Here is a 21,405-nt window from a genome sequence, read left to right as displayed (position 1 = left end):
TTGTTTGTTTATTATAATAATTATTTGTAATAGATAATATATTTAAGTATTTTTGAAAGAAACAATTTAATTTTACACAATTGAAAGATAACCATGAAATTAAATTTAAGACGAAGTGAAATATAATAAACACATTGGGAGTAAAAGTTAAATAAATAATTAAAAATAAGATAAAAAAAAAGCAACTAAAAGAAGTAAAAATGGGCAGCAAAGACTATACATGTAGTCCATAAAAAATACAGTGCAAGAAAAATTTAGTATAAATCAATGAATATAAAATATGAAAGACAAAAATCAAGATATGTTTCTATTAAAAAATTTTAAAAAAAATATTATGAAGAAGAACTTATTAATAAAGTTCTAAAAATATATTACAGAAAATTTGAAATATTAATAAACAAAATAATAACATCCTTAAAAATTATTAATTAAAATACATAAAAAAATATATAAAACAAAATCATAAAAAATTTTGGCAAAATAAAGAAATTACAAAGATTATAATAGAAGTAAAAAAAAAGTATAAAGTACATTTTAATTATATATATATATGTGAAATTTTTAAATTAAATTCATTTATTTTATTTTTTATTTATTATTTATTAAATAATTTAATATTTATTTTGATCAAATTAAATAATTAGTATAATTAATTATTTATACTTAATGTTATTTATCTAGTAGTATAACCGAAACAGGTTGAAATATCAAGAATAAAACTAAAACTAAATATTAAGGATAAAATTAAAAAATTTATATTTACTATCTTATAATTTGTTTAGATAAAAATAGGAAATAATATATTTATAAATAAATAAAAATTATTATTAAAAATTGAATATCCAAATAAAACAAAAATAAACTAACTTGTAAAAGCAATTTATAAGATTTGTTATACAAATATTAAAATGTATGAACCGTGATGTCGCTAAGGTAGCGTTTGGAAGAGAGACAGAGACTGAAAAACTGAGACTGAGAGACTGAGACTAAGACTGAAATAAGTTTCAGTATTATCTTTGGTGTAAAGTGAGAGACAGAGACTGAAATAAGAATGAACTCTAATTTAATTTGCATAAAGAGTAAAGTTGGAATTAATTAATTGAAATGAAGATATTTTAGATATAAAATGTTATTAAATTCAATTTTCATTCTAAAAAATTTCAGTCCTCTGTCCCCACTTTTTGAAAGTACTGAAATATTGAAATTTTGGGAACATAGACTGAAATTTTAATACCAGTCTTTGGGCCAACAAACATGATATTGAGTTTCAGTCTCTCAGTCTCTGTTCTAGTACAACACAAACACAATCATACAATATAAACAAATGTATAAAAGTAAAAATAAAATCTTCAAACTCAATTAATATAACAATAAACAAAGATTTTGTTATTTATCTACTAAACGTAGTAGTAAATATTGGACAAAATGAAATTATATTTTTATAAATATATTTACAGATAACTAAAAAATTAAAAATAAACACACTAAACAACATATAGCATCAATGGTAAAATATAACCTAAAACAATCACTTAAATTCAAGTTTGCATGTGATGAATTATAATAAATTTATATATGAGGATTAAAAATAAAATAAAAAATAAAAAATAAAAAAAAGAGAACAATTAAAAGAAGTAAAAAAAAGGTAAAACAAATAATGTGTGGAATAAATAAAAAATGTATTATAATAGAAGATTAATATAATCAATAAATATAAAAGATAAAAGAGAAAAATTAAAATACGATCTCATTAAACAAATTTCAAGAAAAAAATTTTGAAGAAGAATCTATTAATTAACTTTTATAAAAATATTATAAAAAATTTAAAATACCTTTAAATAAAATAATTCTATTAATCAAAATACATAAAAAAATAATTGATATAAAACAAAATTATAAAAAAATTTAGCAAAATTAAAATAGAAAAAACAAAAATAAAAAAATTACAAATATTATACCCGAAGCACAAAATAGAGAGGAAAAATGGATAGAAAGTACATTCTAATTATATATAATTAAAATATGTTGAGTTATTAAATTCAAGAAATTGAATTGATGACTAAAAATAATGACTAAATATAATAAATTCTGATGACTAAAAATAATAAAGTAAACTAAAGAAAATTTAAAAATATTATCTGAGAATATAGGAATCATAGAATATATAATATAAAAATATATATACATTAATAACAAAATAAAATCGTAGTATATAGAATTAGAATCTTTTAATATTTTTAAATGAATTAAATGAATTTATTTAAAAATAATAAATATTCATTTACTACAATGATTAATACCCATTTTATTTATTAGACCGTATTAATAAGAGAGCAATTGAAAAATATATGTGACCAGTTTAAATAATTTATTTAAGTATCAATTAATTAATACTCGTTTTATATATATATATATATAATAATAAATTAAATTAAATGAATTCATTTATTTCATTGTCTTATATATTATTTATTAAATCATTTAATATTTATGTGGTTTATGAATCGAACAAAATTTTAAATCATTTATTATCTATTCTAATTAAATTAAATATTGGATTAGTTATGATTGATGTAATTTAATTGAATCAAATAAAATATTAAATGATAGAATATTATTTATTCTAATAAAATAAAATCAAATATGATTATTTAGTTATAATTTATATTTATTTTATAAGAATACATTTTAAAAATATTTATTTTTAAATAATTTTTATAAAATAGTTTTTTTTATAATATTTTTAGTCTATACTTTAGGGCACAATTAGCATAATCCATTAAAAAAATACTTAATTAGTCAATACAAATAATTAGTATACTTGATTTGGTTCAATAAATTAAAAGAAACAAATGTGAAAGGAAGAGATAAAAAAAAGTGAATAGCTATCAAAAAATAATAAAAAAAGTCTTTTTTAGTTTTTTTATTTATTAATTATTAACTTATTATAATTAATTTTACACCATGTATTATGTGTCATTCATCTTACAAATTAACACAATCAATTAGTTTAATTATAGATAATTAATTATAATTAATATGACTCATTTCACTATACTTTCTAAAAAAATAATTAAAAAGACACGTTTTAATTTTCTATTAAAGTAAAATAAAATAAAATACATAAATTGAATAGATATAAATATGAAAATTATAAAATTTTATTAACAATTCAAATAAATTAGTACCATAAAACTAAATTCAATGTCTATTTAAAATAATTATTATCGACCTTCTATTCTTCTAATTATTAATAATTTAACTAAAATAATATCGTATAACTTATTTTTTTATTTATTTTAAGTAATTACTAATATTTTATTTTTTTAATTATTTTTTTTTGTCTTATTTATCATTCATGCTTTCGATCAAATATATTAATAAACAAATAAACTAAATTAACTACCTCAATTATACTTGGACTATTCAACAAAATCTTTTCAATTTGGGATTAACTACTAACCATAGAAAATAAAATATTTAGAGTAATTTAGTATTATGGACATTAATTATGTGTTGTGAAATAACCTAAAATCATAATGTAATTTATTTTTAAAGAAATAATCGAATATTATTGTTAATTATGAAATAACCTAAAATTATAATGCATTTTATTTTAAAGAAACAATCAATCATTAACATTAATAAATAGAAACTATCGTCAAAATGTTTTGATTAAAAATATGAGGGGTTAATTACTATTTATTATTAATAATATATCGATTGTAACAGTCTAGACCACCCGCTAGCACGATATTGTCCGCTTTGGCACACAAGGCCTCACGGTTTTGCCTTTGACGATAGGGATGCTACTAGCCGAAACCCCCCACACTCACTCGTCAAAACGCGTCATGCTAGGGAGAGGTATCCACACCCTTATAAGGTATGCTTCGTTCCCCTCTCCAACCGATGTGGGACCTTACAATCCACCCCCTAAGGGAGCCCAGCGCCCTCGCTGGCACATCGATCCGGGTTCTGACTCTGATACTATCTGTAACAGTCCAGACCACCCGCTAGCACGATATTGTCCGCTTTGGCACACAAGGCCTCACGGTTTTGTCTTTGACGATAAGGATGCTAGCCGAAACCCCCCACACTCACTCGTCAAAATGCGTCATGCTAGGGAGAGGTATCCACACCCTTATAAGGCATGCTTCGTTCCTCTCTCCAACCAATGTGGGACCTTACATCGATTATATCAAAAAATAAAAATATAATTATCCACATTTACATTATTAGAAGAATTAGCATCACAAGTAGAATTTTATCAAAAAAAAAAGTAAAATTGCATATATATATATAGTGAATTTAAAAAAATTAAGATTTTTTTGAAATAAATAGTAAAAAAATAAATGTTATAAATTATATTCTTTCAAAAAGTAATTCTTATAGAAATAAATGTTAAATAAGACAAATTCTAAAAAAATATTTTAAATTATAACTGAATTTTGTATATCTTATTTTAAACATAATATAAAAATTTAATTTAAATTTATTTTTTTAAATTTCAGCCTCTCTCCTAAATTAATTCATATATTTCGTTATCATATTTATTATTTATTAAAATAATTTGATATTTAATCCAACCAAATCAAATCAAATAATTAATATAATTAACTAAATTAATTAATTGATATAATTAATTATAAATAATTAATTTATATAAATTATAATAAATGGTGAGATTTGAATGTCTAATCAAATTAATTAATTGATATTATTCATTAGTTATAATTGATTTACTTTACATAATTAAAATAAATAAATCGGGAAACACTCTCAGAATCATGCCACGTCAGTTTTATCATTAAATGTAAAAATTTGATTTTTATATAATAGAATAAATATAATATTTTTTTCATGAACTCCAAATGTATCTCTTTATAGTTTATATCATAGATGATTCTTTATGTCTTTGCTTATATAACGAGGCATAATTATACAATTATATTTTAATGCGAAGATATTATTATTGAAGTAAATATTTATTTTTAATTATAGGGTGTTAAATGCAGCTCTTACAGAAAATTAAACTATATGAATTTTGTTACACGTTTAAATTTTTTTAACAACTAAATCTAATTAAGTTGGTCTAAATTTAACAAAAATTAATTTTATTATTGAGAGTGTGAATACACGATTCAACTCTCTCGTAATTAACGTGAACGCGAACGTTTATATCCTTCTTTTTTTTCGCGTTTTTCCTTTTTTTATTATTATTCTTTTTTGCATTCCTACTTCTTCTTCACGTGTTTTCTTCCAATTGTCCTTCTTTTATTGTTGTTGTTGTTGCTGTTGCATTTTTTTTTCTTTTTTTTAATAATTTTGCAGCATTGATTTTTTTTTTAATTCCTCTTAAAAGAGTAAAAAAAATAATTATGAGAAAATGAAAGAAGAAAAAGAAGATGAAAAAGAAAAAGATGAAGAAGAAGAAGATGACAAAGAAAAAGATGAAAAGAAAAAAGATGAAGAATCAGCAGAAGATGAAGAGGAGATAAAAAAAGAGTTTTGAATTATACATAATTTATCAGAATAAATAACACCAAAATTTATTATTAATAATACATAAATTTCTTAGTTTTTACACTGAAATTTTACTACAAAAGCACAAAAAAATGTCTTCTTTAATACTACATTTTTTTCTTCTTTTTCTTTTTCCTTCTTTCTTTCTTTTTTTTTTCGTTGCTCTTATTTCTTTTTTTAGGAGTATTGCTTCTCTTAAATGAACATATTTGTAATGTATTGCAATCTTATTTAGTTGAATAAATATTGCTTCTCTTAGTAAATTTGCAGTATTATGTGTTTCTTCTACTTCTTTATTTGATTTTTTCTTATTTTTATTATTATTAAGAGAGTAAAACAAGAAGAATCATAATAAGGTAAAACAAGAAGGAAGAAATAAAGTGCACTTTTGGTCATTGCTTGTTTTGAATTGAATTCGTTTGTATGTTGTTATCATTAAATAATTTCGATGTATTTTGAATTTAAATAAGGTACACTTGGTCTGTACTTATTTTGAGCCGAGTTTGTTCATGTATCGCATCATTAAGTAATTTCGATGCATTCTGGATTTAAATAAGGTGCATTTTTTGTCTGAACTTGTTTTAAACTAAGTTTGTTTGTGTTTTGCCATCATTAAAAAATTTCAATACATTCTACATTTGAATTGTTATACATATAAGAAGAAGAAGAAAACGATAATGATGATAATAATGATGACGGAAGAGGAACAGAAAATAGAAGGAGGAGATCAAAGAAATTCAAATGTAAAAAGAAAGAAGAGGAGGAGGAGGAGATGACGTGGTGGTGGTAATAACGACGATAATAAAAGAGAAATATGAGAAAAAAGAAGGAGAAGAATACGACTATGAAGACAATAACAATAACAATGATGATAACGATGAAAGAGAAGGAGGAGGAAACAGAAGAAAAAAAAGAAATTTAAATAAAAGAAAAAAAGAAAGAAGAGAAAGAAGTGGTGTAATACCCGGTCTAACCGAAATTTAGTAAATAATAAGTTAAATAGGAGTGAATATGGTTGGAAGATTTGGCAATTGGAATTTGATAATTTAAATATGATATTTGGATTCAGTGAATTTTTCCGAGTCGGAAAATATAGTTTTCTGCGTAAAAGTGCGCAGTGGAATTTTGACCGGCAGTACCGGCTGAGATCTGTCTGGTACTACAACTGAGGAAATTGATTATGGGTAAATAAGATTAAGAAATGAGGAATTATAATTAGGGAAGGTAAAAATATTTAAAGTGCGATTTAGAGCGCTAATCTTAAAGGTTTTGGCCCAAAATTGGGCCAATGGGCAAAAATAAGTGAACCGGGCCTAAGTGGGCCCAAGACCCAACATATATAAATATTAGTTGTGAGCATTTCAGCTCATTTTACCCTAAAAAGAAGGGTTGGGGCGCTGATTTGAGAAGAGAGAAGAGAAGAGAGAAAACCTAACTCTCTTTGATCTTCAAACCACCATAACTTGAGCTACGAAGCTCCGATTGACGAGCCGTTTACGGCCACGCGTTTCTCTTCTCATCCTCTACAATTCTATCTAAGTTTGGTGGTGAGTATTTCATTCATCTCTGCCCAGTTTTCGAAATTCTCCACTGTTACACGTTTTTGGGTAGTTAGTGTTGAAATCTTGTGATTTTGGGTGTTTAGGAATACTCTAACATAGATTCTAAGTGGGTTCTATCCCTACTTCATATGGGCTGAGGTAAGAAGTGCTCAAACCCTTGTGATTTGTCATTTTTATGAGCCCTAGGTTGATGTATGTATGTGACATTGGTTATGTTAGTGTATTTGGTGATGTTGGGCACAATTGGGAGATTGGTATTGCTTGAGGAGCTTTGGTAAGGCTTGGAGCTAAGGTTGGTGAAGAATTCCAAAGAAGAGGCTCAATTGGTTTGGCTACAAGAGGTACGGTTTAAGTTTCATTTAAGTACTATGTGTTGTGATGAGAATTCCAAGGCTAGATGCCCCTAGGATTAAGTTTGGATTGTGTAAATGGTTGGTGCTAATATGCATAGTTGATATGTAATGTGAATTAATGATTGGGTTGAGAATTGTGTGACCTTGTATGCTTGGTGTATTAAGAATTTGATGTACTGGGTAATGAGTATTAATTTGTGGTTTATGCATTTAAATTGTGAAAATTGGGCCGGAGGCCGTGAATTTTGGGCCGGAGGCCAGAAAGAGGTAAGAAAGGTAAGTCGATGTGTGCATTGTATGATGGCACAAGTGATTGGATGAATTTCAGATAATGAATATATGAATGATTAGGTTGGTTATTGAATAATAAGGTTTGAGAAGTTGAAGTGTGGAATTTGGTAATTTTGGGTGAAATTATGTAGACGAGGTATGTTTGGTTTGGTTGAGATATATTATGTGATCATATATGTGATTATGATTATTGATGCCTTGATGGTATGATGATGCATTAGAGATATGTATGTTGTGATATATGCTTGGGGAATGATTAAGGTTGATTTGTGGGTGAAATCACGTGATAGTGAGTATGATATTGATTACGTATAATGATGGTTGATTGGAAATGGTATTATTGGAAATTGGGATGAGGAAGGATGTATGACATGATATTGTGTTTGTCCTTTAGCCATTTGATTGAGAAGTGTTAAAATGGTTAGATGTGGTTTTGGGAATTTTTTGGTAAAGTGTCAATGTGTGAGTTGAGGATGGCTTGATGTGGATTTTAGTACATTTTGATTGATTTCAAAAAGGGTTGAAATTGGCATGTTTTGGTTGATTTTGAAAAGAGTTGAAAATGGCTTGTTTTGAAAATGGCACCTAGTGGTTTTGTATGAAAACATGGTTTTTGGGCATACTTTGACGGGACATAACTTGGACTACGGATCTCTGTTTTGTGCCAAATCTATTTAGAAATGAAATTGGATCCGGGATGTCCATGCCATTTGAAGAACGGGTGAAAAATGATTTAAAATGAGAAAGTTATGTCCGTCGGAAGATTGGGGGTTGAATCTGTAAATTATGCAGCTTTTAACTTAGAAAATTTTTAGCAGAATGACCCTCCACGCGTAGGTGCACTTCGCGCGTACGCGTCGTTCTTCAAGAAGGCACTATCCACGCGTGCGCGTGGTGTGCGCGGGCGCGTCGATGCGCTGCACCAAATGCCCAGCTATTTTCCCGAGAGTTGTGCCAGAGTTGTGCCAGTTTTGTGCCTGGGGCGCAAGAGCACCCACGCGTACGCGTGGCTAACGCTTGCGCGTCGTTTGGCTATTTTTCAACCCGCGCGTCCGCGCGTATGACGCTTGCGCGTCGATGAGTTTTGTGGCCATCCACGCGTGCGCGTACGCGTGGTCCTGTTTTCATGCCAAAGTTGATTTTTGAGTTTTAAAAGCCAAATCTCATACTTCTAAGCCTCCGATCTCACCTCTTATGTATTAAATCATTCTGATATGCCTAGCAATGAGCTAGGGGATGTGGTAACTTGCGAGTGAAGCAAGGAAAAAAGTTATGATCAATGATGATCAAAGATGATTATATGAGATATGGAGGATGACGGTGGAAGTACCGTGTATGCCATGAGCCGGAGGGCTATATTTATTGATAAATGGCCCGTTCTTGATTGGACCATGAGCCGGATGGCTGAGTTATTGCCGGGTTACGGCAAAGCCATTATTGTTTATGGCTGAGTATAAATGCATATATGATTAATGAATGAATATGTTAAATGGATAATAATGAAAAAAAATATTGAAATGTGATGTGCGACCCCGGGTAGTAGGCAGTGGCGTTGTCCACTTGCTCCGGGTATGAGACGGAAAAGGAGGATTATGATAAACGAGTTTAATCGTGGGGTTTTGAATAAATGTGTATTTGTGATACCTGGGTAGTAGCAAGGGTCGTGGTTCGTCCCGCTTGCTCCGGGTCATTGTCTGAGGATTGATAATAATGAAGGGTGATTATGAATAAATGTTTATTTGTGATACTTGGGTAGTAGCAAGGGTTGTGGTTCGTCCCACTTGCTCCAAGTTAATGTTTGAGATTTGGTAACAATGAATGTTGATAATATGAATTGAGATTGAATGAATATATGTTTGAGATGCCTGGGCATTAGCAAGGGTTGTGGTTCGTCCCACTTGCTCCGGGCCAATGCTTGAGATACCTGGGTAGTAGCAAGGGTTGTGGTTCGTCCCACTTGCTCCAGGTCAGAGATTGCGACGCCTGGGTAGTAGCGGCAGTAGTGGTGAATCCACTCGCTCCAGGTTGAGCTTTTAGACACCCGCCTGGGTAGTAGCCGCAGTAGCGATTATTTCACTGGCTCTGGGTTGAGCGGGCAGTAGCAAGGGGGTTGTAGCTCAAACCTACTTGCTCCGCAAGGGGTGTTTCTGTCCAATGGTTAGCTACCAGGACATGTCGGGTTGGCTATATAACCGACAGATGATATCATCAGCCATAGGGCAGGCATTCATCATTTGCATATGTTTGAATTGTTTGGGTTTGCCATTTGTCTTGGATTTCTACATCATATATGCCATGTTACCTGACTATATGCTATTTGTTCTACTTGTATCATGTTTGTGTATTACTTGCCTGTATTGCTTGTGTTTGTACAACTGAGAGGCCCCTCATGCTGGTGTCGGTGGGTGTGAAGGCTGTTCTTGATGGGATGAATGGATGATGCGATTGCATGATGATGTATTGATATAGAACTGCTGAGGCAGAACAACTGGTGATGGTTTTGCTTATGATTCTGAGTCTGATTCGTGGAAGAGTCAGCGAGTTGGGAAACATGTGAAACATGAATTGAATTTAGCACTCCCTTATGACAGTTGCCTATTCATGGATTAGCGAGAACCTATGATGAATAATTGGTGAAGAAGTTTAGGATGCTTAGTGAGTTTTTGTTGCAGTACATTGAATTTATTTGGCACTTTTACCGTACTGGGAACCCATGGGCCCGGGGTTCTCATTCCGTATATATCTCTTGTTTTTCAGATACAGGTCCAGGTGCTCAGAAGTGAGTTGTGGGTCGTCTGAGAGACGGCGAAGATCTTTATTTCCTCTACTTTGTGTTTTGATTAGAATCTCTCCACCTTTGTTTTGGAAAGTTTATATTATGTATTGAACTCTTTGAATTTGCCTATAGAGGCTCTCATGTTTCCTTCGGGAGAGATTAGGATATACTGTTGTCAACTAATTTCATAATGTACTCTAGCCGACCTAAACTTCGCGGGTCGCGACTAGTAGCTATTTACTTATGTTATATATATCTATTTGTTATCTATCTCTTAATCTCCTCTACGCCTTGTCCATATATCGTTTTCAGCTTCACGGTTTATCTTTTGTTGTCGAAACGTGAGAGATACGTCTTCGCGATTTTATTTCTACTCTTTTCAAGCTTCTCGATTAATACTCCTTTCGAAATTACCTATATTTATTTATTAAAAATCCACCTGAGAGTCGTACCACCGTAATATCATTGACTTATGACTCGAGCATAAGGATTTGAATATTAGGGTGTTACAAGTGGAGGTGGTGGTAATAGTGGTGACTGCGATAATAATAACGAAAAAAAAAAAAGAGGAGACAAAAAAAAAACAACAATAACATGAGAAAAAAAAGTATAGCAATAACATGAATGAAAAAAATACACCCATATATTTAAAATCTTTAATAATAATTTAGTTAGAGTTAATTAAATATTTTAGTTTATTTTAGAACTTTTTCTCGAACCATATAACCATACAACTAAAACAATATCCACTTTAGGCCATTATACGAAAAAACTTTAAGCTTCCACTACCCATAATATAGCGAATATGCTCACATTCCAACTGTTCTACGATATTCTTCGAAATTTTTTTTTTAAATGTGGATTATTCTCTCTTTACTAATTAGCTAGTTACTCTAGTGATAGCGGATAGGTGATTTGACTCCACCTCTTTTTTCATATCCTAATTTCGTAGTTGAGAAATGTTGAAGTTGATTTCTTCACCGACTCCCATTGACATATATATTCCACTATAGGCTTAGTACTATGGCGTCACAGAAAAATAGATTCCCTTAAATCAATCACATTTTTATGATAATATTATCAAGATCTTCAGATTAACAAAATCAATAATAATTAATTTACGACAATTTATATATTTAAATAATATGAAGTTGTGAAGGTTTTAAAATTTAACTGTAAACCGTTATAGAATAGAACAGTTTAAGAGAATTACTCACATAAAGATATCAAAAACGTCTTTTTTTTTAAATATTTTTTAATAATTAAAATTTAACATATATAATCAATTAAATTATATTAGTTTTATTAAAATTTGACCGAACAAATCAGTTTAGCCAAAAAATTAATAAATTAAATTTTGAATCGGTCTAAATTAATATTTTTTATAAAAAATAACTACAATATATATATATATATATATATATTAAAAACTTTAAATCCTAATCTTATAACGATAGAAAAGTAAATAACTAGTATTTAGAATTTTTAAAATTAATATATATAATAGAAGTATTTTAGTTTTTTTTATTAAGGGTATTGTAGTCATTTTTTATAAAAAAAAATATTAGTTTAGATCGGTTCAATATTTGATTCACTATTTTTTTAGTCAAATTAATTTTTTTGGTTTAATTTTGATAAAAATAATATGATTTAATAGATTATATGTATTAAATTTTAATTAATAAAAAATATTTTAAAAAAAAATATTTTAGACATCTTTATTTAAATGACTCCCTTACATACATATTTCAGTGGATTAAAACTACTGTATATATTGTCACGGTTTACAAATAAAAAGAAGACGCCAATAATCTACTAGAGCGTATAGCAATTTACATACGTAAAAAAGTTAATATGAAAATCACAAATACATACAACAGTTTATGCACAATAATTTTTTAACTCTTTCTATCCTTTTTTCTTATTAGTGATGTCAATTTCTAAGATGAATTCTCTTTATTTTAATGAGCAACTTAGTTATTTATCATTTAACATTAAAAAATATAGTACTTTAATTAAAGATCTAATATGTATATATTGTATATCAAAAATAGAAAATAATATAAAATAAACTAATAGTTTAACATATTAACATAAATGAGTATTAAATTAAATGATAAAACTCTAATAAAATATATAAGCTCTATACAAAATCATCATATAAGGGTACTATTATTTGTATTAAAAAATATATATAAATTTTAGGGTTATATACATTTCATCAAATATATTATCTTTTTAAGTATGTTTAATTTTTTTATTTTTTTATATAGTCTTTTTTTTAGTACTCTTAATACTTTTTAATGCATTATATTTTTTCACTATTAAGGTTAGTTTTCTTTATTTAATTTGCTCTACCTAATGAGATCAATATTCATATTATAAAAAGATAACAATAATAATAAATATAATATATAAAAACAACAATTATAAAATTATACCATATCAAACCAAAAAAATAACAAAAAATTATAAAAACAATAATTTATATATTTTGGTAGTTTCTCAATAATTAATTTGTCAATTGCTTGTGACAGGGATTAATGAAGAAATAAACGAAATTTTCCATCTTCAAGATAAATGAAAAAATTAATCATAATAAATTTAAATAATTATGTTTATAACATACTTTTGAACATTTTAATTTTAAGAATTAATTAGTATAAACATCCTGGAATTTAATTTTAACTTTTAGCATTTGTTTATCTTATCATAACATAATTCAAAACATCCTTACCAATATATATATATATATATATATAAAAGGTTCTGAAAATCGAATCGATCATAGAATTGCTTTAGTTATTAGTTTACTAGTTTGTTAATTAGTTCGATCAATTCGAATGTGGTTCAATCAAAATAACCGTTTTATAATAAAATAATAAATAAAATATAAATAAATACATCAAAATATAATTATAATTTATTTATATATATATCAAAAAAATGTTATTGATAGCTAAATTCATTGTTTGCATTCTCTTATAAATTATATAACCTGGTATATTGAACAAACAAGAAAACTCAATTCTAAACATATGAACAAAATAACTTAAGGATAGGACAATAATGCTATTACAATATGGAATTCTTGCACTAAAAGGACTCTTCAAACATTGACGAGGTCAAGAGTTATTTAGCTTGACCAAACTTAAATGTAGTTAAACTTATATTCTGACTTACGAGTAAAATTAAATTATACATTAAAACGATATATTAGTACTATATGTGAATTACCATATTAACCTCTATTGAGTATCTAATCCTAGTAAATCTCTTCTCTGAGAACCATTAAGTATGCATATGTTGATAAACAATTCTTAAACAACTGTGTTTTATATTAACAAAAAAGTTTTGGCTTCTTGCAGAATAACAAATGAAACCGTCCAAAAAAATGACACTAGAGAGTCCCATAATCACTTATTAGTTAGTTTATCACTGTCTATTAATCAAGTTACTATTGTTATTGTACAGACCGCAGGATATGCAAAACATAATATGAAAAATATAAAAACACAAACAAAAGTATTTAAATACAAGAACAACAACAAAAAAAAAAAAGCAAGACCCAATGTCTTGAGCAACTAAATGGAAATATTTACATGCCTAAGGCAAGTCATTTGCTTACTTTGACCAACAAAAACTGGAAGATAAAATGAAAAAGGAACAAAAGAAAAATAATGTTTCCCAATTTGTTATTAGAAATGCTCCTACGAGTCTATAGATGTATCAAAATTTTGCTTCTGCAATTCTCCCTAACCCAACATACCTTCATCAACACCCTAAAGTTAGAAGCTTACTAGGAATTTTGTTATTCAAAGCGGTCAAAAATTGTCCATGTCCATTACATATATGCAGTTGAGGCATCTTTATTCACGTCTTTAACAGATTTTAATAATTATTCAATCCAATAAATCAGTAACAATAGCAAGGTTAAGTAATAACAATTATTCAACAATTATTATTACAAAAAAAATTAATACATAAGACTAGAAGCTAGAACAGAGCGAAGCTGGCGAGGACAGTGGCTGATGCAGTGGTATAGAACTGGTGGCGCCGGCGGGAAGTGGTTGCACGATGGAGCTAGGCAACCGGCAAGACCAGCGACGGTGGTTTCGATTTTCGAAACTTAAATAGCGGTGGTTGGATGTTGGCTAGACAGAAATTGCGTCGATGGCTTCGAAGGTCGAAGTTGCGACGGTGGCGGTGGGTGGACGAAAGTTGCGTTGGTGGTTTCGATGACGGTGAGACAAAGGAGAACTGGAGAAGAGAGGAATACTGCTTCACGTTCTGTTTCTGCTCGTTGTGTAACTGGAGAGTAGAGGGGTAATGGTTAAGAAAGTTAGGGTTGGAAAAGGAAAACGCTACTGTTTTTGGAAAATTTTCAAAAACCGGCCAGATCACGATTTGATTCAGTTTTTTGGTTCCCAGCCAGTTTGACGGTCCAATATCGGTTTTTTAATCCTCTGATTTTAACTTTTGTCCAAACTATATTTGACAACGGTTCAAAATTTGACTGGTTTGACTGACCGATTTTCAGAACCTTAATTATATTAGTTGATAGCTATTTAGTCTCAAATAATAAGTATTACTTTGTTAGTAAAATGCATGTGCAAAACACAAAAAAAATAAAAAATAAAAAAGGTTAAAAAATTATTGTGCATAAATTATTATAGGTTATCACGGTTTTCATATTTCTTTTTTAATGTGTGTAAACTGTTATGTCTTTTAGCGGATTAAGATGTCTTCATTTTATTCTTAAATTGCAACACATTAAAGCAGTTTTGATCTCCTAAAATATGTACGTAAATTACTGTATTCTATTGCAATTTACGTTCAAATTTTAAAACCTTCACATTTTATAGCGATTTACATAGAGTACATTTATTAAGACTAAAATATAATCATTTTGTAAATGTTGCAAATGTATAATTTTAAATTCTATTTTATTTAAATATGTAAATTATTCTTAATTTTAAATTTAAATTTTTATATAAACAAAATGATATATTTTAATTTTATGGAGATTTACTGAGTCTTTATGGGATGAAAACTTCTTTCCTCACTTCTGTTCTAATTTATTGATAGAGATGAATTCTCACTCTCAAAGAGACTTGGCGGATCTCTATTCATGAAATGAAAAATTGCGAGAGCACGAATAATATGTAGATGAGCTGAAATGTTGGCTTTTATACTTTAAAAAGAAAAACAAGTCATTGAACAAGGTATTCTACCCTGCCAAAGTCCGCAACTTATAAGTAATGTGAGTTTGGTGGGATTCTTATGTTTTGCAGATTCAATTTTTTTGTTTGACTCGTTTTTTTATGTGTTAGACGAATCGATTCGATAAGTTATTGATTTAGGTTTAGTTTGGATAAACAAGGTTAAGTAAATTTTTTTTAAAAAATAATTTAAATAATAAATATTTATATTAAAAGTAGTTTATTATAAATAAATTATTTTATATTTAGTTTTTTAATTTTAAAAATAATTATTTTAAAAGAAATATGATAAAAAAATTTATTATGAAAAAAATAATTTTTTTTTATTTTTTCATAAACACTTGAATATTTTTTTAAAAAATTATAATTTAATTTTAAAAATTATACCAAATATTAATACTATACTTTTTTATAAATTAAAAATTAAAAAAAAAATTTATAAACCTATTCAAACATGTCCTTCCTATCCTATTGTGATATTGATTAAAAATATATATTTAAAATGTAAGTTGATTAGATGTGTGAATTCACTAGCATAATAATTAATAAATACTAATTTATATTGTTATTTTTTTTTTTAAATTTGATAATTAATTAATTAAGATCTTTATGTATGTTAGAAAAATGCCTTAATTAGATGAATATTCCTTGGACAATAGTGCCAGTCTGGCCAGATTTCACAACACAACCCTTTCAGGGGATCGGAACATAATAATAAAGTTAGGGATTATGGTAGGTAATTAATGATTTTTTAGAATAATATGAATAACTATAAATTAAATAAAAATATATTATATTTTTAAATTATTTATTTAAATTTTAATATTAGAATAATAATTCGTACACTTAATAAAATAAATATCCGATATATTCATTGTTTATATTATTTAGTATTTTCATTGTCTACTTATACTTTTATATTACTTATTATTGTTATTATCATCATTATTTAAAGGAAATAAAACGTGGGTTCTGTGGTTATTGTTAATAATGCAAGTTCAACGAACTTTCGTAAAGAGAATTTGTGAGTATGCAAGATTATTCTCCAAGATGCCATTCCTGTGTAATCAACACACAACTCCAACAGCATGTCCTGTTATTCTATTCGTATTGGATTTAATGTAGTTGAAAACTACAACAAAAGAAAACAAATCAGTCATGAAAAAGCAAGATAAAGAAATTAAGAAAAGTAGCATATTGAAAACGAAGATGACGTATTTGTGTTTATTAAAGATCTTATCCCCAACATAACGTGATAAGATCATCCTCCTTTCTATGTTCTATCAAAAATAAAATCTCTCTTCCTCGTCCAGTATTAAAAAATAAAAATACGCTAAAATACTGATTTAGTTTTTAATATTTGGAATAAATTCTATTTTTTTTGGTGACTTAAAAGAAAAATAAACAAAAACTAAAAAAGAAAAAAAACAAGAAACTGCTTAAGAAAGGCAGTCCCGCTGAATACTACTCTCAAACTCCTTCCAAGGCAATGGAAGCTCCACTTGGGGAGAAATAGTCCTCATTGCAGTCTTTGCCATGATGTCTGCTACTGTATTTGCATCTCTCAAGATCAACCGAAGATCAGCACGCCATTTCCAAGACATGATATCTCGGATTTTTAACACCAAAGGATCAGTAAACCCAGAGCAATCTTGTAAATTATTGACAATAGTAAAAGCCTCCACACAGTCTGTCTCACATATAATGTCTCTTTGTCCCGAGTCCCATGCTAAAAGAAAGCCTCTCCAAATAGCAAACAACTCTCCTTGCAAAATGCTACGACTCTCAATTGTTCCCAGACAGCCTCGTTGCCACCTTCCCTTCCAATCTCTGCTAACACAAGCAAAACCAACTCGAGCACCACTGCCAGGATAGCTAGCATCACAATTAATCTTAAAGGTACCCACTGAGGGGGGAATCCAAGAGACACTAATGGTTGAGGGGATAGATAGTCGTTGCAACTCAAAAATATTTCGGAGCTCCTTTTCTAAGGACAAAGCCATACCAATCACCTTGTCTGTGGTCCAATGCTCGTGAGGATGAAAGATCTCGTTGTTTCTCGAACACCAAATCCACCAGAGACCAGAAAAGAATCTAAAGGGGCGTTGTTTGCTATTATGTAAGAACCAACTCATCAAATCCACTGGTTGATCGGAGATCCCTAAAGCTTGCCAAACAAGTTGGGCTTTTGGACAATCCCGAATACAATGTAAAACCGACTCCTGACTTGAGAAACATCGTGGACAGCTATCCGTGTGCGAAATGCCCCTTCTAAAACGAAATGCAGCAGTAGGAAGAGCCTCCCGAAGACATAGCCAGGCCAAAATTTTGTGCTTTTCCGGAACATGTTGACGCCAAAGCCAAAGCCAATTACCCCTATCCTCCCAACTAAACATCTTCTTACTGAGCCATAAATAACCACTATGAGCATCATAAACCTTTGAGGCCGCACCAGTCCAACACCAACCGACCTCTGAACCAGCTTGAACATCTGGGTTGTAAGAATTAATGTTGCTCTGCAGAGACTGATTCAGAGGAGAATAGATATTCTCAAGGTTCCACTGTCCAGATGACCAAAGGTCCAAGATCCTGAGATCCGAATCAGAAATGTGAACATAATCCATCTCCTGACACAGTCGCCCCTCTCTTCTCCATTTAGAAAACCAAAAGTTCTGTTCCAAATCCCCAATGCACCAACTAAAACCTTCCTTTAGGATATCCCAAGCTCGACATATACTCTTCCAAACATAAGATCCACTTCCTCGAGACCGACTAAAACAATCATCCTTAGAAGAATGGTATTTCTCCGTCAACAGTTGAACCCATAGCTTGTTGGGATGGTGAAAAAGTTGCCAAACTAGTTTTCCAAGAAGAGCAATATTGGCACAAAAGGGATCTCTAATTCCCAGACCTCCAAACTTCTTAGGAGTGACCAACACTTTCCAGTTAACTAGATTCAGGCCTCTACCATCAGCTTGACCCTTCCATAGAAAGTTTCGCATCATGGATTCTATCTTATTAGTTACCCCTTTAGGGAAGAGAGATACTTGCATGCGATAAGTAGGAATCGCAGTCACTACCGAGTTGAGCAAACAGAGTCTGCCTGCTTTATTAAGCAATCTTCCTTTCCAGCTGGCTAGCCTTCCCCGAATCTTGTCCAAAACATCGTTGAAAGTTGCGCGTGTCACCCGAGAGTGATTAAGGTTCACCCCTAAATACTTGCCCAAGTTCTGAACGAATCTGATGGAGGAGACTCTAGTGAAAATCTCTTTTCTTGTCGCTGAAACATTCTTGGAGCATAGCGCTTTAGATTTTTCCACATTAACCTTCATCCCAGAGGCTCTGCAGAAATTTTCCAAAGCTACCATTACAGTTTGAACTTGCTGTTTTTCAGCTTTACAGAAAAGAAGCAAATCATCGGCAAACATCAAATGAGAAATTCTTGGACCCCCTCTAGAAACCGCAACTGGCTTCCACACGCCCTTATCAACTTGCTGATTAATAGAACAGGACAATCTCTCCATACACAACACAAACAGATACGGTGATATAGGATCTCCTTGCCTAAGACCCCTGCTCGGAGTAAAGCTATTTAATCTATCCCCATTCCAGAGGATAGACAGTGAGGAAGCAGTGACACAACGCATAATCAGATTGACTGTCGGAGGAGGAAAGCCAAAACTCACCAGGGTTTGTTTCAGAAATCCCCAATCCACTCTATCGTACGCTTTTTCCAAATCAATCTTAAAGGCCAGGGTGCCTTTCTTTGACTTTGTCTTCTTCATGAAATGGAGAACCTCTTGTGCTACAATGATGTTGTCAGGGGTTCCTCTCCCCGGGATAAACCCTCCTTGAAGGGCCCAATAATCTCTTTGAGATGGGGACGAAGTCTATTGACCAGGACCTTCGTTATAACTTTGTAAACCACATTACAGAGACTAATTGGTCGGAAATCCTTCATGGAAACCGGGTTTTCTACCTTCGGAATAAGAACCACAAGAGTTTCCATCATCCTTGGATCCATATCCAAACCAGAGAACGCATGACGAACCATAGTCCAAACATCAAAACCAACAATCTTCCAGTATTCTTTAAAGAAGAAAGCCTGAAACCCATCAGGGCCTGGCGCCTTAAAAGAATGCATACTGAAAACAGCCGACTTAACTTCTTCCAGAGTAACTGGCGCTGTGAGGCTACAACAGGCTTCATCATTCAGGGAAGGCAGTGGCACATCACCAAGACAACCTAAGTCTACATCCTCCGACTGGCAGAATAGGCGTTTATAGAAGGATTCAGCTTCCATTCTAAGGACATCCGGGTCCGTTTCCCACACCCCATCTTGAAGAAAGAGACCATGAATCTTATTATGCTTTCTCCGCACAAGAGTCTGGACATGAAAGAACTTGGTATTTCTATCCCCAAATTTTACCCACTGCTCTCTGGATTTTTGAAACCATAGAAATTCCTCCTGCACAAGCGTGTTATTAAATTCCTCAATCAGCTGTTTTTCTTTTTGCCGCATAGACAAATCTTCCATTACTTCAAGTCGCTTCTGAAGGAAATTAATCTGTCTCTCCAATTTGCATTTCCTAACGAAAATATTGCCGAACACTTTAGAATTAAACTCCAAAGAGTTCTTCTGCACTTCTGAAAGCTTGCCGTGCATCTCTCTGTAGCCAGCCTGCCATGACTGGTTCACAATATTTCTGTACCCCGGATGAGTTGCCCAAGCTGCAATAAACCGAAAAGGTCTATTCTTTTTCGGTTGGGGACGACCTATACAGCGTACTAGGATAGGACAATGATCAGATTGAAGCCTATTTAAAATTTCTGCGTAAGCCTCTGGAAATAGAGATAGCCAGCCACTATTGATACAAACCCGGTCAAGTTTTTTCGCCACCTCAACACCATTTTTAACCCTTCAGTACCAAGAAAATTGTCTTCCAATAGTCTTCAAGTCAAACAGATTACTATCCCCTAGAGAGGCAGCAAGCCGATCTGCATGATGACTCGAGAAGAGGCAACCCTTAGATTCATGAGAGAATAGTACTTCATTAAAATCACCAAGAACAATCCATGGCCCGCAGAAAGACGAAGACTGAGTAACAAGATAATCCCATAGCAAAACTCTGGTATTAAATTGAGGACTACCATAGATACCACTGCACCTCCAAATCACATTATTTACCTGAACCTCAACTGTAACACACTGATCGAAAGCATCAACCCATTTGCAGTGAACACCCTGTATTGCAGAAAGGAACCAAATACCCCCCTTGTGTCCTGACGCCTCCACTATACCAATAGGGTGATAACCAAGTCTTTCCCAGAACATTTTCAAGTGTTGAAAAGGACAGTGAGTTTCAACCACAATAAAAATTACAGGTTTAAATTTCCTAACCAGCTCTTTACAATTCACCCGAGCTAACTTATTAGAAGCACCCCTAATATTCCAAGCTATTATATTTAAACTATCCATAATATAAAATATAAAAATATAAAACAAGGAAATCAAAGTGCTTCACCAACCTCAAACCGAGGCTTGCCCAGCGGAAGTGACTCCCGTGACCTTCAGGTTTGCCGGATCTCCCTGGAATATCTCCTTAATCCCGCCTACCGACGCAGTAACAGCCGGCAATGCGCCTTCCTTCTCCAATGGAACCGCCACGGTAACACCC

The 21,405-nt window shown here is 30.7% G+C and overlaps 1 pseudogene; it reads right to left on the bottom strand.

Annotated features, from left to right (window-relative positions):
• The window catches only part of LOC148579460 (xyloglucan 6-xylosyltransferase 2 pseudogene), a 29,892-nt pseudogene extending 8,830 nt beyond the window's left edge, over positions 1 to 21,062 (bottom strand).
• Between the last annotated feature and the right edge of the window lie 343 nt (positions 21,063 to 21,405).

This window comes from Arachis ipaensis, chromosome B10, assembly GCF_059453495.1.
Source record: "Arachis ipaensis isolate K30076 ecotype BB chromosome B10, ASM5945349v1, whole genome shotgun sequence".
In the NCBI taxonomy this organism is placed as follows: Eukaryota; Viridiplantae; Streptophyta; class Magnoliopsida; order Fabales; family Fabaceae; genus Arachis; species Arachis ipaensis.
Note: the sequence above shows the minus strand (reverse complement) of the source record. Positions and strands in the feature narration are given on the sequence as shown.